Source organism: Falco peregrinus, chromosome 10, assembly GCF_023634155.1.
Source record: "Falco peregrinus isolate bFalPer1 chromosome 10, bFalPer1.pri, whole genome shotgun sequence".
In the NCBI taxonomy this organism is placed as follows: Eukaryota; Metazoa; Chordata; class Aves; order Falconiformes; family Falconidae; genus Falco; species Falco peregrinus.
This window is the reverse complement of record NC_073730.1, coordinates 6067518-6079966: the sequence shown is the minus strand read 5'-3', so window position 1 is coordinate 6079966 and position 12449 is coordinate 6067518. Positions and strand designations below refer to the sequence as shown.

General features: G+C 52.9%; 1 long non-coding RNA gene across 3 annotated transcripts; it reads left to right on the top strand.

Annotated features, from left to right (window-relative positions):
* Nucleotides 1-401: 401 nt before the first annotated feature.
* Nucleotides 402-6991, top strand: LOC114010543 (uncharacterized). 3 transcript variants are annotated; one of them, XR_008749088.1, is made up of 4 exons: nt 402-578; nt 1181-1564; nt 3230-3393; nt 5765-6991. It is a non-coding gene; the product is annotated as an uncharacterized LOC114010543 (long non-coding RNA). The 3 variants fall into 3 exon arrangements; XR_008749087.1 differs by having other exon boundaries at nt 1434-3393; XR_003552006.2 differs by having other exon boundaries at nt 1181-3393.
* Nucleotides 6992-12449: the final 5458 nt, after the last annotated feature.

The window sequence follows — 12449 nt, the reverse complement described above, 5'->3', positions numbered from 1 at the left end:
GTAGTGGAGGCTTTAACTGCTTCGAGGAGAACTGTTCCACAGCCCACTGTTGCAGGCATCTGCTCTTAGTCAGCATCCCTCCAGGGCAGTCTCGATGCCCAGGATTCGCTTCTGCTATTGATGCCTCCTTTTCGTGGGAGAAACACACCCTGCACCCCAGCTGGGTGCCTGGCACAGATCTGTCTGTCCGAGTTACTGGGAATTAACCAGTAGCATCCCTGCAGTGGCGTCTGCCATCCCCCACCTCGCCTCCCTGGGGCTGGCAGTGCTCCTGACAGAGGCAGGCTCTGTCTCTTTCACTCACAGCTGAAGGATGCCTTGCCTGGTCCTATCTCCCAGGTTGGAGGGAAATCGTTTTAATTTGTGTGGCACACTCCTTTAGGGGGTGGGGCGGCGGGGGAAAAAAACCCAACAGAAACTGGCCATTCTGGGTATTTTTAGCTCTTTGCAAAAGACCACTAACATCTCTTTCTCTCTCCCTTTTTTTTTGTTTTGTTTTGTTTAACTCCCTGAAGACTGTCTGCTCTTTGGGGCTGCCTTCGATACTGCATCATTAGCATCACATCTCTGCAGTGAAGGTAAGCCAGTGCTCAGCACTCCCCAGGACTCTGACTCACAGGGAGACTCATCTCCTCTCCTTGCTCTCTGGGTGCCCAGCCCTCTGAGAAGAGACTCCCTGGCTGGGAGGGTGACGGGCTTAGAGATGTTCACATGTCCTGGGATGGGTTTTATCAGGAAAGGAATTTGAGCTTCCTGAGATGGAGGTGACACAGCCTGGCAGTAGGGCGTTGGTTTGGGACACAAAATTGGGTGGCTTCTGGTTTTGGAGCGTTCTCACAGTATGGTACCTCTCATTTCCCCCCTCCTCCCTTTCAGAATTGAGAACAGTCAAAATTAGAGGAAAACCTGGCTCCTGAGCATTTTTCCCCTCCGGTCCCTTCACCTGGCTTGTTTTTCTTGTTCTCCTACAATTTCAGCTGGCTGAGTTTCAGTGCCAGCCTATTGAAAGGAAAGGCACGTGCTAGCTTATGGAGGGAGAGAGACCCGAGACAGGATAAATCTGGAGGCAATGAGATTGGGGGGAGGCAAGTCAGCTGCTCTGACACTTTTATTATGGAGCCAGGCTGCTTGGGAATGAATCTTTGTTGAAGCATGTGTTGCTGGATGACATTTCTACCAGGTCTCGGCAGTAACCTTCGCCAAGCCTCACTGCCCAGCCCGGCGTTCGCCTGTTCCTGAGACGAGGGGAGCAATTGTCAGCTGGAAATGCCACAGGCAGCAGGGCTCGATGGTGCTCGATGTACCTCTGATGAGTCTGAAAGCACCTGGACTTTGGCACCGCAAACTCTTCAGGCTTTGGTGACTTCAGCTTACAGATACATATGTTGTTTTGCAAAGGAGGTGTTGGCTTCTGCATGTGTTTCTCATTTCAGAAATGGCAAGGATACAGCAGAGACCAAAATGAAATCCTCCTTATTGTCCAGAAGGATGGATAACTGCAAGGAAAGATTATTCCACAGCGCTGGAAAAAGAAGATCTACTTGCTCAGTGACCTGGTGGTGAGGTACTGGCTCTGCTTCATACAGAGGCTGGAAGCCAGGGGAGATTTTGGGTTACGAAGAGGGCTGGGCAGCGTTTGCTGCCCTCCCTGCTCCATTCCTGTATCACTGTCAGCTTAGATTCCATATCAAGAGGGTGATGTTGTGGCTGGCGGCGACAATAGCAGAATGTCACTGGCGGAGGTGAAATCTTTCCCTCCATGAAGGTACTTTTTCCTTTCCCTTCCCCATGGCTTACACCAAGAGCCGCTGGCTCCCAGTGCCAAGCGGGACATGTACACGTGCTTCTCAAGGGACAGGGTATACTGTCCTGAGCATCACTTTTCTTGCTGCGTCGGCAAGCCGTTCTGTGTCATCGATGCCTCTTTGTGCGGTGACCTGGCACAGAGGGAAACCCCTCGTTACTGTCTGAGATAAACCGGGAGCATTGGGAGCTGCCGTGTCTGCCATCACGGCAGCATTGCACAGAGCAGCCCTTTGCCATGCTGGTGCTCTTGTGCCAGCGGGAGGTCTGCCAGGGGTGTCCCTTCAGAGGCCCAGGGGCCATCTGTGCTCTTCAGGGGCCAGGCCTGAACTAAGGCAGGGTCCGAGGGGCAGGCAAACGTGCTGATGGCTCCTATTCTCTGCAGGCTGTCTCTCACCTCCTCTGAACAGGAGCTAATCTTGTAGAAGAGCGCCTGTGCCCACACCCTTCCAGCAGCTCCTCTGCCAGCCTGCTGTCCTCAAGGGCTGGTTCAGCAAAGCCTTAGTGCTGTTCTGGGTCCAGCTTTCATTTTCCAGTGGGTTACGGAGGAAAGAATGAAGGTAGCTGCCACTGCCAGGCAATGCTAGAAAACAGAGGCAGGGGAGACAGGCCTCTGTGCACTTAAAGATCCAAGAGCTTAATCTGAATCTGGTTCTCTATTAGACCTGATCCTGTCTTGCATCTTTTCCAGCTGATGCCTGAGCCTGTCTTTGGCTTGGTGTTTGTTTTTTTTTTTTTCTCCTTTCCCCCTTTTTTCCTCACCTTATGAAAAATGGCTTTGCCATCTGCATCTGTCAGGAGTCCGCTGAGCTGGGTGTACGGCTCAGTGAATATACAAATGTGTGGTTGGATCACGGCCCTCCCTGACAGGCCAGAGATGAATACCAAACGTGCAGGGAGAAGAGTGCGTTCCCTTCCTCTGCTGCTGCCGCCTCTGATGGTTGTTTTTCTTATCCCAAGGAGGCGTAAGAATCGCCTTTGGGAGCAGTGCTTCCTTCTGCTCCTGTTCCGCCTTGCCAGGGATCAGTTCTCTGCCATCCGTCATCAGATGAGTCCTCTCCTTGCTCTCACATCTCAGCTGCTGATGGGAATGCCAGGGAAGGGGTAACTGGTTTACCCTGATTGATTTTTCCTACCACCTTCTTCCCTCTCCCTTTTGCATTCCACCACCTAGGCCGGTTACAAGGCCATCAGCAGGCTGGGGCTTGAGGACACTTGCCTTTGCTTGCTGGTCCAGGTGCTTTTTAAGAGAGATAAGGATGAGGTAGAGGGGAGGGGATTGTTCAGCTTTACCCATGTGGCTTAAAATGTAATTTTGAATGGGAGTGTTCAGCAGTGTCATGCATGACTCCACGTAAGATGTGCTGAGAGCACCCAAGCACTCCTGCATGCCTGGGCTTCACGGTGGCCCCTTTCCCTGCTGTAGGTGACCAGCGTGGTGGGGCTCTGCAAGGAGGAATGCTCCAGCTGTGAGATCAGCAGTTGCCGTCACTCTGCAGGCTCACTCAGGTACCCAAAGGGAGCTGACAACCTGCCTTGACCCCTGTGGATTTGCTCAGCTCCTCCTGCTTCTTGGATTTCTGCAGTCTGGTACGTGAGCTGCTTCTCTGGCCTTGATGTACTAAGCAGCTTTCAGCCAGGTGGGCTCAGAGGAGCGGGCAAGCAGAAAATGCAATGAGTCTCTCCATGCTCGTGCCACAGCTATCTGGTCAAGGAGGGGAAGTTTCAGGGAGGGCATACCCCTGCTTTGGTAGAAGGAGGTAGCAGGCAGCTTGAGCTGAGCTGGTTTTTTGACAAGCAGATGGATGTTCAGCAGGGGCCCAAGAAAACCCTTTTGCTTCAGGCTAGCTGTGCGCCCTCCAAACCACAGCATTGTGCTGATGCGAAAAAAAGCATCGCTCCGTTGACGCTCAGCCTGAATTACCTCTTCCGGCACCTGATTCAGGACTCGGCGACTGTCCCCTCCAGCCACCGGCTCCCAGCAGGAGCCTGTTGCAAGCCTGCAACCAGGCAAGGATGCAGCAGGAGCCGGTGAGCAGTGAGGAAGGCGAGTGATAGCAGATTCCTCTGGTGTCTCCACACCGCGGGGCTCTTGGCGAGTGAGCGCTCGGCTGCTTTGAAAGCTCTTAGTGCTCCTGCAGGTGGGAGCCAATTTGTCTGCTTTCCTGCCCAGGTGCCATCTGCTTGTAGGATTGCCTGCATGGTGGATGAGCGCGACGGGGATGGCAAAGGGAAGGGGCTGCTGGGGTGGGAGAGATGAGCGTAAAACTTTGCCTGGGTAACTTCAGCACTTCTGGCTGCCGTTGGGCCCCCTCCCCTGCATCGCGGCGGGGAAATCACAGCCTGTCATTTGCTGTTCCTGGAGCGTGATGGGGAGCTGAGGCACCGCTAATAGCAAGTTATCATTTTAATGCTAATTTCCTACCCTTAGCTCAGGCTGGGGGAGGCTCAGCCTGGGCGAAGGGAAACCGTTAGCAGATGGAGAAGCGGGGGCATGTGTGGGTATTGTTCTGCACCCCCAGAAGGGACTTCCAGCGGTCAGATGATTAACCACCACTGGGAAAACTGGTAGGCAGGTGCTGAGGTCAGTCACGTGGATAAGGGAGGGGAGCAGGGAGAGGGATGCTTTTTTCCAAATTTCTTGTAGGGATTTCTCTAGTGCTTTAGTCTTTGGCTTGAATTTGGTCTTTGCTGCTTGTTGCCAGCCATCAGTCCAGTGTGACCCAGGGGATACTCGGGCGCTGGCTGGGCTGCAGCTGGTGGCGTGGTTGCCCTTTTAACAGAGGAGCCGAGCAGGGGTGGGTTTAGCTACTGCCTTTTTGTGAGGAGCTCCCCAGTTCAGGAGCCTGGACATATGTGCTGGGCAATGGGCTTCAAAGCAGGGTAATTTTGAAGCCATTCTTGAGATACCCAAGAGCAAAAAAAAAAAAACAACTTACCTTTTTGCCATGGGAACAAGGTCTGCTGCCCCAAGCTGGAGAGCTGGCAGGAGAAACCAGTGGCTGAGTTTGGGGTCAGAGAGGAAACTGAACCATTTCCCAACCCTTCCCAGAGGTGGGAATTCCCACATCCAACCTCCTGGTCAGTCTCCTCTAGCCATGCTCACCAAGTGGAAGAGCCTGTGCTGCTCCCCAGGCTGGTGTAGTTGCCTGGGAGCTTCTGGGGAGTTTGAAGAGAGGTGACTGGTTGCAGTAGGAGTGTGGGGCTTGTTTGGGATTGTGTTGGCAGGAGTCAGGGAGGTTCTTCTACCATTTCTAGACCTGCTTGGACACCTTAGGACTAAAGGGACATGAGCTCAGATGCTGTGCCCATCTGGGAAGAAACTGGTTGCCTGCTGCTGAGGGACAGCGTTGTTTTAAGGTAAGGGCCCAGTAGTCTCCTGGTCTGTGGTGTGACACATCTCCTGAAGACCCACCAGCCTGTGCTGATCTAGACCATTGGCTTCATAATTTCCTCTGAAAGGAATATGTGGATTTTTAAAAAACCCTTTCAAGACCATTTTAAAACTCTTTTGGCATCTGGTAGAGAGGCAATGGAGCGACAAAAGCAGCCATGATAAAGGGAAGGAAAACCAGCAACTGGTTAAATGGTGAAGGGATGGGAAGCCAGGAGGGGACCATCCTGCCAGGAGGACACTAAGGCAAGGCTGTGTTAGCAGAGCAGCATTGCTCGCTGTGGTTACCAACTATCAGATTGTGGGGTGGAGCATGACTCACTTTTTAAAGGAGTTATTTCCATCTGAAAAAATGGCTCCTATATTTCTTAGAGCCTCTCCCCTGCCTTGAGTGAGGAGAGAAAGGAGAAAGCAAAGGGCTCCTTTTTCTTAGCTGAGGAGAGTCAAACAAACTTTCCTGCGAGTAGCTCAGCAAGGAAATCAGTGCCTTACGTTTTGCCAAGAATAATACAGCCAAGTAGTGTGTGTGTGTGGGGGGAATAATATAAATTGTGTTGCTTTTCCCAGTTCAACACTCTGAATAATGAGCCTGCGAGCCAGAGGGAGAGCTCCCGGGAGAGGCGCCTGTGTTGCAGAAGGACACAACAGGTGTCTCGGATGGGCCAATATCTGAAGCGATTTCTCTCTAATTTTCTACATCAGTGAGAACACAGCACGGTGCCATCAATCATAGTCAACCTCCCCTCGGAAAGCCACCTCCTGCCTCACCGTACTGCAGCGTCCCCTCTCCTCTTCTGCCCCTGGTTGGGGGACCACAGGTGTCCTGGCCAGCAGTGCCTGGCAGGCGTCTTCTCTCCCGGGGTGGAGGGTTCTTTTTTGTTGTGTTTGACCCTGCTTGCGTTTCTGCCGTTCTCCTTCCTCCACCCCTGGCACGTATTCCTAGCCAGTGCTTTACTTCCAGGCTGTATCTCCCCTTCCTGGAGTCAGAAAAGGCCAAATACCCCTTTTATCCACAATGAGGAGAAGGTGTGGAGCTGCTTCTCCTGGGAGAAGCACTTCTCCTGCTGGAGGAGTGATGGGGGGTGGTTTTGGTGCCTGTACTGCTCATCTGGGGACGGGTCGGTTGGGCTTTACAGCTCCCCTGAGGCTGCTCCTGCAAGTAGTGACCATCAAGGCATGTTCTGGGATTGCTGGTGCCTGGCTTCTTCACCCCAGCCCCAGCTCTGGGCGTGGAACACCAGAGAGAGCCATCTTTCGTGTTGGACCGGTGGTGCGATGCAGCAGCTCTCGGTCTCTTGGTTTCTCCTTTTGTGAAGTCCTCTGCTCCTTCCAGGCCTGGCCATTTTTCCAGCCGGCCCAGGGGCACCACTTTGGCAGCAGTACTGGTGGTGGATGTCCTCCTGAGCAGGCCCGGGCCAGATGCGCTCTGCAGCTGGCCAGAAGGCTGGTGGGCCGTGGATCTGCGCTCGTGGCTTGCTCTTCTACTGGAGCATGGACATAGCTGATGGATTTAATGGCTCTTGCTTCTTCATCTCTCATGGGCTAGACTGGGTGCTCTTGTTCAATTGTGGTGGCTCTTGAACTTACCAAAACCTGGCTAACTGATGCCAGCTGTCATGACACAAAAGTGGTTTGCAAGTCCCGTTTCTGGCTCCGTGGGTTCAAGCACCAGCTAGAACCAAGAATGGTGCTTCTTTCTTGAGCAGAGCCCTAGACAGAAGCATCTTCTGAATAAAGCCATGCGTTGCCACCTGCCTCTCAGCCTCTTAAACTGGCTTCTGAGAGCTGCCAAGGATGCTTTCCGTGGATCCTTGGAAACCTCTCTTTCAGGCACGGTTTCCTGCATGTTTCAACCCTGCTCCGGTGCTGTGGAGCTGTTGCTGTCTTCTGTAATAGCTACTTTGTTTGCTTCCTGATTGCCTGCCCTTTCTGTAACGAGCTGTAATTCATCCTGGTTTATACGGTGCTCGGAGATACCTGGAGCAGGGAAGGTGTACCATTAAACCACCTTCTAGGCTGCTCTCTGGGCCAGGGTTGCTGATCTTCTGGAGATGTAAAACTGGGGGGACAAGGGGGACTGGATTGAAACGGGGAATAATTACCTAGCAGGGTAAAAGGGGCTGACTGGGCTGGAAGCTACTGGGAGCTGACACACAGGTGCAGATGAATGGCTATGGCAGGCAGGCAGGGCGGAGGGATGAAAGTCGATTTTTTAAAGCGTCTGCTTTCCCCTCTTCCTCTGCTTTATAACCTGTTTTTATAGAGACTGTATGAGGAACACATTTTTTTATTAGCAGCTTGGGAGTGGAGAGTAATAAAGATTAATTTTTTTAAATAATTCCTTGCATTATCTTTTAATTTCCTGTGGCAGGGTTTGACTTTTAAATCTCAAACAGAGTGAACTGCTAACGTGCTCATCAGTTTGGAAGCAGCAGCCAAAGGAGCTCGTGACTCAGTGAAGGTGGGAGAGGTCCGAGTTGAGCCTGGAGTCCTGGCCTCTCCGGGGCTGGCCACAGTCCATCCCCTGGCCAAAAGGATCTGTTCAGGTCTGCAGTGCCGGGCTGGATCTCCGTCCCAGGAAAACTTCAGGAGATCTAATCCATACTGCAGCTCATAGTGTCCATCTTGCTTCCTTCTGCTGATGGTAATGATGAAGGTCCCCGGTGGAGGAAGGAGGGAAATGTGATGGTCCTGCTGTGGGCGATGCATCCTTGCTGGCCTCCGCCCAGGACAGCGTTGCTGCTGGGACCTGTGCTGAGCTGCGCGGGGCGGTGGGCCTGGGGGTCCTCCAGACCAGCTGGGATCCTTGGTGGTCTTGCTGGCATTCAGGGGGAGGTGGCTGCAGGACTGGTGGGGGAGGTATTAGGAAGAAGTAACAAGGGAGCTGCTGGAGGAGAAGGGGGTGAGGTGAGAGAGAAGAGTGACAACACTTGTGACAGAAGAGGGCTCTCTGCCCCCTGCATCAACACTCTCCGTGAGCACAGAAGAACTGATGCTCTGCTGGGCTTTAGTCTACTCAAAGGACTGGCTGACAGTGGAGCTGGACTACCTTCACCGACCCAGGGGAGCTCTCACATGCCCCGTACCCATAGCCACGGTAGCACTGAATGTGGGCAGAAGTGGTGTCCAGCACGCAGACGCCCCAGCCCCAGCTTGCTTTGACCACTGACGACCTTTCCATAGCTTGTTCTTTTTCATATGGCCGTGCTGGCCACTCGAGTTTGCTCTGAACTGGTCTCTCTGGAGAGCAAGTGGTGGAGGCAGAGAGCGGCCGTTACGGAGAGGCAGCCGGTGTGGGCACGAGCGTTTTGGCTCACGCAGGTATGAAAGCAGCTGTAGCTCAAGTGCCTGGTGTGGGCTTTGGGAAGGCAGGGGGGAAGCTGAGTGAAGAGGGTAGCACAGTGGCAGTATTGAAAAGTGTCCTGAAAAGGCATTTTACTGGATTACCTCACTCCTGTGTTGGAATCGGGACTGGGATGAGGGTACTTGGAGATGTCTGGGGATGGGGAAGAGCCAAATGGTGCGTGAGGAGCGCTGTGACCCAGACAGCTCCTGGCTCCCTCTGACAGATGCCATCTGGAGCAGGCTTAGTGCGTGCCTGGGCGTCTGTGCTTGTCCTGGTTCTGGCAGCCTTCTGATGGCCAGCTCCGCTGAGCTGGTGTGAGAAGACTGTGCTCCCCCTCCTCAGAGTGCTTCTCTCCATGGTTGGAAGGTCACCTCTGCATCATGGTCGAGGGGTTCCAGGCTTGATCCAGCCTCGCTTCTGCTCTCCCACATCTCCCCTTGCTGGTGGGGAGAGGAGCACACCTCAGCCCACCCCCAGCTGTGAAGGTTGGCTGTCCCATGCCAGGTCATCTGGGTTTGCTGGCGTTTCGCAGGGCAAAGCTGTCCCTGGTGAGGTCTGGGTCTGTGGGCACAGTGCAGATCTTGGTCTGCTTTTGGAGGCTGTGCGCTGCCTGGCACCAAGCGTCCTGCTCGCAGCAATACGTGTGGTTTGGGTTCTGGGCTCGTATTTTGGCAGCAGGCTGGGATCTTGTCCTGCTGGCCTGGCTTCATCTGACTGGATCCTCTGGTATCCAAGGGAGCGACAGAAAGCTTCGGTGTGTGTGGCTTGTGCATGTTTTGGGTGGGAAAACACATTCCTCAGCGCTCTCTTTGGATTCTCCATTTATTTCAAGTCTTGGACAAAGAAAGGACCATGCCCTCTGCCAGGAGAAGATGACAGAAGTGCCTTATGGATGTTCCTGATCTCAGGAGGGAAACTGAGGCACCAAGAGGTGGTTTGATGCCTGTACCACTAGCACCTTGGTCACACCTGCATCCATCCCTCTGTGCACGGCTGCCAGCCCCGGTGTCCCGACATGCTACGAATGAGCACAGCTTCGAGTTGTGTTTCTCGGCCAAAAGAAGCATCATTTGCTAAAGTTATCAGGCGTCAGGAAAGCTGAGGGGGCAGTTCCTGATTGTCAATATCTGTCCAAAAGCCGAAACCTCTCCTGTTGTGGTGGGTTCTTTTTTAGCTTCTGAAGTCTCAGAGAAAAATGGAAATAAAAAGCAGCAGGGAGAGAGCTGTTAAAAAGCTTAAAGCTGTCACAAGGCATTGGTTAGTTTATGTGCAGTGAAGTATACAAACAAGTTTTCAGCTTGTTGGTTGGAGCCAAAGAGCGTGTGTGTGGGGGGTTGTGTGATAAATATGTTTTATAGGTCTTTTATGGGATTTTTTAAAATGGCTGTCCCAATAAATTATTTACCAGGGTAATAAAAGATCAAGGAAATTGTTCCAACGGTATCGCTGAGCATCTAAATCCCAAGCTTTTACTGGGGGGGAAGGACCCTCTGAATTCCTGTGGCCTTATAAAAGATGGTCCAGGTGTAGTGCTCCTGGAGGCCGGGTCCCCAGCCAGCCCCAGTACTCAGCGTATCTCCAGGAGGTCCCGGAGGCTTGACACTGCTTTTCAGCCCCTCAGCATCTCCTCCTGGAGATGGATAGCGTTTCCCTCCACTCCTGGCTCTCACAGCTGCAAATCTCTTGATAGTCTCTGAATATTTAAGTTTCCAAAAGGTCTCAGAAGCATAATGGTCCTTCCTGGTGTGAAATGGTGGGTAGAAATCACTTAGTAAGCAGCAAGGGGTTTGGAGAATGGCCTGAGCCCCTGCAGTACAGGCTGGAAAGGCTGCCCCATAGTCCTGCAGGTAATGGGGACCTCCTCCCACCGCAGACGTCTGGATGGGGACGTTTCTCCTTGCTTGGTATCAACCGCTGCGCAAGGGAAGGGCCGGGTTCTGCTCGCTGCTGGCCTGGCCTGCGTGGCAGACAAGCCCAAAATAGTCCTTGCAGAGGTGAAATAAAAAGTTCTGGCGTTCCAGCCGCAGAGTCTATAAATACATCTTTTGGGGCATGGGACCAGGCTTTAAGTTCAGTCGCTCTCCTGCTTCTCCCAAGGGGACAGAGGAAGGAGAAGGCTGGGGGTCCTACTAAGGATCCCTGCCTCAGGACAGGGCAAATACTTTGGCTGCATCCCAGACTTTTTATAGTAGGCAGAATTAGGTTTAACCCCTGGTAGGGTTTAAAAGACATCCAGTTGTTAATGCAGTGGCTTTTGTAACGACTCTGGCTGAGAAAGATGCATCCCTGTGTGGTAAGCTGGTCATAAATAAATTCAGACAGGATTTTAGAAGCAATTTCTGAGGCTTGAAAGAGATCATTCTGGAGTGGCCTTCAAAAGGCATGGTGGGTGGGAAGGGACAGCCACTGTTTCAAGGTAGCTCTCAATATTCACGGGAAGGATTATTCACTGGGAGCCTTTGCAGAGGGGAGAGTTTTTGGGTATCTGATGTGTTGAAGGGAGGCTAGATTGATCTTTGTTTGTGCTGTCTTTAGCTTATGTTAACCCCACGCCTCAAGGTGTCTGCTGGCCTCTGCGGGGTCCAGGGAAGAATCCTTGCCTCCATCCATGTCTAATTTGGCTCCTGGGTTTGGTGGTGGTCCTGGCTCTCTCTGAGGTCGTGGAGAGAGGCCACATCTGGGGACAGGGAGCAGTTTTCCTGGTCAGCCAACAAGGAGCACAGGGCTTTATTTGGCTTCCTTTGGGTGCCTGCAGGCTTCCTCAGATCTTAGAATTTTCTGAAATATTTCCTCTGCTGTTACAAGGCAGTAGGAAATTCATGAAGCCACTGATCTTCCTCATTTGCTTCCCATGCTGTGTTACAGTGGTGGCTTTTGGACTTTCCTTGGTCCTGTCCTGCAGCCTTGGGGCATGGCTGTATCTCCAGCCCCTTTGATCTAACAGAAGCGCTGGGATGGAGATCCTGGGCAGCTCCTGGATGTCCTGAGCTGTCCTTCTGAGCCGTCCTAAGCCTGGGGAGAGGGCAGGCGGAAAAAAGGGGGCTTGTTCCTCTTATCTGGGAGCTGGGCCAGCAGGAACAGCCCCATAGCATCCTCTCCTTTGGCTGGTGGCTACTAAAATTTTGGGGCACGTTGGATGCACCCTAGAAATATCGGCGCTGGTACCCACCTCTGCAGTGTGTCCCCGGTGAGTGGGCTAAGCCGGGCTCAGAGCTCAAAGCCCATGAACCATTAAGGTTCTAGTCTGGGGAAGGTTTAAACTAGAGTTGTGTGTTTTAATGGGTGGTGTTTGCTGGTGTGGTTTGGCTTTTAGGCTGGTGGCTGGGGACTAGGTTTCAGAGCAGGCTTTCCGTTGCAGGGAGCAGAGGCCGGTACGGCGTCTGATGTTTGGCTTTAAAGAAAAAAGGATACATCTCCTCATGTCCCTCTTATTAATTGTCAACGTGTCTTGCCAGTTTGGGAATGGATGCCATAAATTTACATGAGGGTTGAGCCAGCATGGGGCAGGCGACAGAAGCCCAAATAATGTGTGTAGGCCAGGCTTAGCGTCTCTTCCCGCTCGCTCCAGACTGTGCAGCACGACTCCAGTGACTTCAGTGGCATTTCCTCCTGGCTTGCCTTCTCCTGATGAGAATTGGACTGCATGTAATTGAAAAGGATGGGGCATCTGCCAGCAGACTGTGAGCCACGTTCCCTTGGCAGCTTGAGATTGTTGGTGGAGGACAGGGGAGACAGGCTGGGGCAGACACCTGCGTCGGGGGGGAGGCGAGCCTCAGCATCACAGGGATCCCAAATCCATCTCCATCTGAAGCTCTCTGGATGCGGCTCCCTGTTGCACAGCGGTTGCCCATGCCCAGAGGGGGACTGATGTCTCCAGCTGCTGTTGCATGAGTAATAATTTGCTTT